The sequence below is a fragment of the Candoia aspera genome, chromosome 3 (assembly GCF_035149785.1).
Source record: "Candoia aspera isolate rCanAsp1 chromosome 3, rCanAsp1.hap2, whole genome shotgun sequence".
Taxonomy (NCBI): Eukaryota; Metazoa; Chordata; class Lepidosauria; order Squamata; family Boidae; genus Candoia; species Candoia aspera.
Window position 1 is genome coordinate 25,985,688 of NC_086155.1, and position 6,953 is coordinate 25,992,640.

Genomic DNA, 6,953 nt, shown 5'->3' on the forward strand with positions numbered 1-6,953 from the left:
GTCCCTCAAGTTCCATTCTAAATTGACAACACTTTGCTAAAAGTTCAGGGAAGCATGTTGATGACAGATATTTGCATGCAATATACCATTTTTTCCCCTTCATTCTCAACACTGTTGAGTTTTTAGGCAATCACAATAGACATTAACTTTATTATGTCTTTATATCTCAATGTATATCTAACAATATTAAATTGTGGATGTGGGAAAAGCAACATAGGATATGATATACATAAATATTCAGTTTTCATGTCTGAATCCCTATACCCAGATACTGTCTATAGTCAGATGAGAGTCAATATAGTGGAATAAGACCAGGGAGGCCCAGGCTTAAGCTTCTGCTTCAGCAATGGAGATCATTTGTTAACTTGACCAATTGTTTTCTTTTAGTCAGAGGTATCTGCTGGTCTGGAGAGTTCAAAAAGTGAAGATGATAGCCATGAAAAGTCCTGCCCCTTTTTTAGATGAGTTGCATGCAACACATATTAAAAGGAGCAGGGCTTTGATCACAGCTGCCATCTTGACTTTTTTTTAAACACACACACACCCCACAGTGTTATTGTTGTAATGATAAAATTAGGACAATCCTGTGTACATTCTCTGTGGCTCCTTAGAAGATAGGGGGAATAGAAGTGCAATACATAAACTACATTCAGTTTCTGATCTAAGAAAACTTCATGGCTGGCTTATTATTTCCTCAGATGCTCCACTTACTTTGAATGGGGAGAAGATAAGAACAGCTGTAGGACACCACACCAAAATGCACCCTAATTCCTATCCACTCTATTTTCAGCATGGAGTCCACACAAGGCTCTCCTTTGCTCAATTTTCTCTTGCAACAGAGACCATCCTCAGCTGTCTTCCTTACACCAGGTGCTCCATGGTACTTTCCCAATTAAAGCAAGAACAGGACCTGTAGCCACCTGGGTGTTGGCTGACTGATGGAACAAGAGTGTGGAGGCTGTTTCCCAACATTCTCCAGAGATATCTCCACTGAAATATATACATAATATGGGATGGCTTAATTTATTCATAAGGCTATTTCTAATCTAATTTTTTGCCCATTATCCAGGGGCAAAGGAAGTCACACAGTGAGAAAAGAGCTGTGGTTTGGGTTTCTCTCTCCCTTTTTTCTCTCCAAAATTACCACATGGAGACCGCCAATTAATATACAAAACATGAGTCACAAATAGGTTTATAAATAAATGATAAACTATAGCTGCTGCTTTATTTACCCATGGATTTACAGAACAGGGGATTCTGATTAAAGCAGAATTACCCATTTAGAACATATTGAGGGTTTAACAACAGTAATCCTTAGCTGCCAGCTTCCTTGATCCACATTTGATTTCCTTGGACAGGGATGTGTAACATGGAGGGGATGCAAGCTTTCCAGATGGCCCTTTATCCAAACAAAGGGATAAGCATTGTGTGGCTCAAGGAATTTTAAGGCCAGGCTATGTGATGCATACAGGCTCACATTATCCTACTTTGGACATATTATGTGAAGACCTAGCTCACTGGAGAAGGCTCTGATGCTGGGAAAGGTGGAAGGAAAGAGAAGAAAAGGATGACCAGCAGCAAGGTGGATGGACTCAGCTAAAGTGGAAATGAGTGCACCATTGTGAGACTTGAAAGACCAGGTTAGGGACAGATCATCATGGAGAAAATCTATCTATGTGGTCGCTAGGAGTCAAAATTTGATGGCACATAATCAAGTGATGTGAATCAGGAATGTGGGTAATTTTACTGTTTTTTATTCTTAATGGAAGAAAAATGGCCAGGGATTCCAATTTAGTTTAGATTACAGAATTGCAGCAATTTTCAGCCCAAAATCACTCACTCCAGCTACTAAAACCAAGTCTCCTTTAAAGTTTAGATAAACTCATGGTAACTTCATGGACAAATCCATGTAGTGATCTTGGCAACAATACAGAAGGCCCTTGCCTTTATATTCTTATGGGATTTTTTCCCCACTTCGTAGTCCAGCCTACAGTTCTGGTATTCTCTGAAGGCCTCCCATTCAAGTTCTAAGCAGACCCAACCCTGCTTAGCTTTTGAGCCCCAACAAATGCAATAGTCCCCAGGTGTGGCTTTAAGAAGTTGTGGACATATGCTCCATGAATACCTATATGCACCCGAAGTATCTTTTTTCCACTGAATCCAAAGCATAGGACAGCCGTCCTTTGATGGAAGACCACCAGGAAATCCAAGAAATGTGGGCTTGACAGGGAAGTGAAAAAAGGCAATAGCAAACCCTTTCTGTGTTTTTACCACAAATACTACAGAGGTACTCCTAAAGTCAAGCTCATTTCAAAGGATATCTTACCATGCCTTCTTTTAGAAGAGCTTCCAGAGAACAGCCTTCTGTTTGAAAGGAGGCACTTTCCATTTCAAGACCAATTAAAGAAGGGAGGATTCTGATTGCCACCACCCTTAGCACCTGGATGGTAGATCAGGCAAACATGTAAAGTACCTGGTCACAGGCTCCCCAATATAATGGAATATACTGTTTCCATTTCAATAATAATAATTCTTTCTAAGTCTTGATCTCTCTGTATATAAATTAACACATGCAAATTTTGTTAAAATCTTGGTCTTCCTTTTCATAATATATTCCTGATTTTTGGCAATGTGTAAGCAGCCATACTGCAACAAGATGACTTGTTTTGTTTTGGCAGGTAAGTAGTGCAGGATTTCAGTCCTCACTGGAAACATACGCTGAGTTGTGGTCCATGGTTGTCCCTGGAACAGTAACCCTGGGACAAATGGCAGTAAGTGCTGGTGCTGATATCAAGAAACGACAATGTTAAGTCCACTCACCCATTTAAAATCATTCTAAACTGGCCTTTAATCTCCAAATTTCCAACAAATATTCATTATAGTAGCAATAACGAATGGAATGGACTCTGAAATATATTGACAGGGTTCACACAGCATGCTAAGTCATTGTTTCTTTAACTACAGTTTCTTGACTGACAGCTGTCTGGGTTAACTCATCACAGTCAGAAATTATGACCACACTGCACAATATATGAATCAGTGTGATCCTCTGCCTCTTCGTTCCTTACTAGCCCAATCTTTTCTTCTCTTCTTAGAGCCATTTCCCACTTGTACCTAACTATGGTATGAAAATGCCCCAGCAATTCTTTTTTCTCTCCACCTGTTCCACTCTTAGCATGTTCCCTTTTCAGTAGGCAGCAAGCCATAGGCAGTTTTGCCTTGGGTGCAACCAGACATGCTTCATCAATCGTGTGGTCAGTGCTGCAGGTGACTCCTAGTGGTTGGAATCAGCCCTTCACTATTGGCCACTGTAGAATGATGAGGGCATGCACTGTCCCCTCCAGTCACTGAGTCCTGTCTACCAGGACTACTTTGCTTGGACATAAGGGAGAGGCTGGCTCTTTCAAACCCTCTCCCCCTGTGCCTGCTAGATCTCCAAGCCCATCACTGACTGGGAAACCTGAATCAGCCTGAACAGCAGTGACCAGTGGAGGTTGCATGGTGACATTGGAGAGAGACAGCTGGCTCCTCCTCTGTTGCTTCAAGGTGCAGCTCTCTCTTCACTTGTTGTCTGTTGTTCATGCTGCTTCTCAGTATTGTCTGTTCGAAAATGGTGTTAAACTTGTGCCCAAAAGGACCCCAACTGCCAGCTCTGTATTTTGTGTGGCTCCTTTAAAAAAAAAGTTTATTTGAATTCAGTTTAGAGGTCACCCAACTCCAGACAAATCTGGGTGGCTTACATTATAATTTTTTTTTATCCATTCAATCGTGTTCAATTCTCAGAGACTGCCTGGACAACTCCCTGAAGTTTTCTTGGCAAGGTTTTTCAGAAGTGGTTTGCCATTGCTTCCTTCCTAGGGCTGAGAGAGAGTGACTGGCCCAAGGTCACCCAGCTGGCTTCATGCCTAAGGCAGGACTAGAACTCCCAGTCTCCTGGTTTCTAGCCTGATGCCTTAACCAGTACACCAAACCGACTCTCTACCTTATAAAATAAAAGAATGAAAACAGAAAGACTTTCAAAGACATCTAATTGTCTGCTTATGCCAGCTGAGTGGCTCCTTTTGAACAGGGATTTAGTGTTATCAATGAAAAGCACTGTTCCAGACAGGAGCAATTTTGGAATAATGTTAAGTCTGTGTCTAAAAGAAGCCTGTTGAGATGATCAGCTGATATCAGTTGATAGTTGTGCTCCTTTTTAATACACCCCATCAAAACAGTTCTGCCAAACCAGAGTAGTTTTGACAGATGGTCCAGCCATCTGTCAAACATGCCTCCTCCCCCAGCCCCACCCTATGTTAAGAAGAGGGATTGGTTGATGTTTCCCACTAGCTGATGTTGTTTGGTGGGAAGGGAAGGAAGCAAATCCAGGGAAACCCATCAATCACTCTCCTGTAAACACCTATATAACATAAATAAGGACAATATCATTTGCTGGCAACATGTCCACAGCAGGATTGGGATTACCAATGAAACAGCAAGTTTTATTCTGGTATCATTTTTTGTCAGCTCAAGGACTGGTAAATGGTGCTTTCACTCAGCAGTGAGGAAGAACACTTCATCTTGAATTAAATCATCCTTTGAAGCTTACCTGATTTAATGCTGACTCGCAGTCCAGTTCCAGTTTCAAACTGAGTCATTCTGGTACATTTCTTTAAAATTTAAAATAAATCATGACTAATATTAAGCGTTGATTAAACAAGCTATTGTTAAAGCTGGTTTGAGGAGAGAAGGATTTACTTCTGAGAAGGAAAAAAAAGAATGGAGAGGCGGAGCAATGCCAAGGCTGATTCTCATTGAACAAGTAGGCATACTGATGCCTAACTTGGGATTTATCTTGTCATCCCTACTTTCATATTCCCACACCAATCTCCAAGCATAAAATATAATGTGAACAAAAGCCCTTTCATCATTTCTATTGACCTCCACAAGCTTTCCAACCTTAAAGTTCGAAGTTAATAGTGGGAACTGTTGAGGTCAGTCAGGCTGTAGAACCATCCAGCTGTGTTTGCCAAAAAGTACATTTCTTTGGCTTTTCTCAGGAAGCCTGTGAACTCTTTTTTCACGGGGCTGGGGGGAGAAGACGGCTTAGAACATTTTTCATGTGGCAAATATGTGCTGCCAACTCAGGTTTCACGGCTGAACACTCCCAAGGTACTAGTTCTGCAATTCAGGCCCCGGCTGTTCTCCATAGTGCATGATGGATAGCTTTACAATGAAGGCACTATGAAAAGTACCAGCTGTCCAGGTACATGCTCTGGATTAGCTTGGCTGAGCAATACCTCCTCTATCTTTGCAGTTTTTTTTTCCTCTCTCTCTCCCTCCCAGAGCATATTGCAGAGTAAATTTGCAAGCTCTTTGTATGCTAGAAAGTTATCCATGTGATCTGTGATGAGCCCATCTCAGTTTGGGAGTTTGACTTTTGTTTATAAGCAGTGGAACTTCTGGTCTTTTTTTACAACAGTTTTGTTTGTACATTCACTGTGCTAGAATCTGCTAGCACTGTGCTCAGGAAGGTTCAAGAAACAAACTTTGAGAAGGGGGTTAGGTTAATGTTTTTTCTTAATTTTACAAAAGAGAAAATTGAGATATATCTAGATATTTGTATCTGTATCTAGATATTTGTATGGGAAAAAATGGAATGAATGAAATCTGCTTGGGAGGAAGAGACAGACAGACCAGCTTTCTGGAAGGTGATACCTTTGCCAAGGAAGGCTGAGAATTATGGAAACTGTACTCCCACTGCCCCCAAACTGCACTTCTCTACTCTTCCCAATTGGTTAGGAAGAATAGAGAAATACCATTTTCAATGTTTTCAGACATGCTACAATTTTATATCACAGTGTGTTGTTAATACCAATCAAAGAGAATTGTTAGCACTGTGATTTTATAAGAATCTATCTTAATAATACATGTTGTTTTGTTTATTAGAAAATACGTGATTTCTATTCTTGGGGGGGTTCCCCTTGTACTTCAGTGACCAAAGATATGTTTCTACCTCATATAGTTCAAGGTTTTTTCAAGAATCACACTTGCCTTCTCCCTCACTCGTTCAGCCCATGTGTAAGCGCATGCTTTTTGCCATTAAAAATACCTGCAAGCCAAAATGTTTCCACCAAGCAGAATGCATTGCAGTGATTTTCTTAGAATCCAATATTATTGTGCTTATCCTGCCCACTGTTTGCAGATTCCCATTATCGTGCCTCAAATTCAGGGGGAAATAAAGACTTACATATCATCAGACTTTGATATCCATCCTGTTTACAGATAATTGCTCCACTGCTGCTTCCTTCTTTTGATCAACCCTAGTCCCTTCTCTTTAAATCTCCAGGTAGTTTTAGAGAATTCCCTAACCTAAATACAGTTTTCCTTTTGGCCCCCGTCACCATCAAAATAAGCTTCAAATGAATTTCCAAATTGTGTTTTTATTGTAAACTAGCAACAGGACAAACAAGCCCACTGTTATATGATCATCAAATATATGAAATTTTTGGAATGGTGTTCAGTTCATTCTGACTTCACTAATACAGCATTCAAATTAAAAACAGGCAGCAGCCCAGAGCAACAATTCCCACTGCATTAGTACAATGGGAATATTTACAGCTCCTCAGAGAATACTCCTCTGAGCATTTGTTCAGTAAATGAACATTGACAGAAAGGTCTTGCCCTTACTTATGAGCACTGATGTGCCAATGTTTGGATTCACAGTTTCCAGTTACTGGACAGGTTTTATTGGTTTTTTTTCACAAAAGATCGGTTAACAGATTAGAGCATTACATATATAACAGCTATGAAAACATTCTTGTTTTTACAATTTCATTCATACATATTTAAGATACCCATCCCATCAGATGCCACCTGTCCCAAGAAGGCTTTTACCATGTGAAAGTAAGTGGATACATTACATTTTATGGGAAAGACACATTCCAGTTTGTCCATGGTATATCTTCATAGTG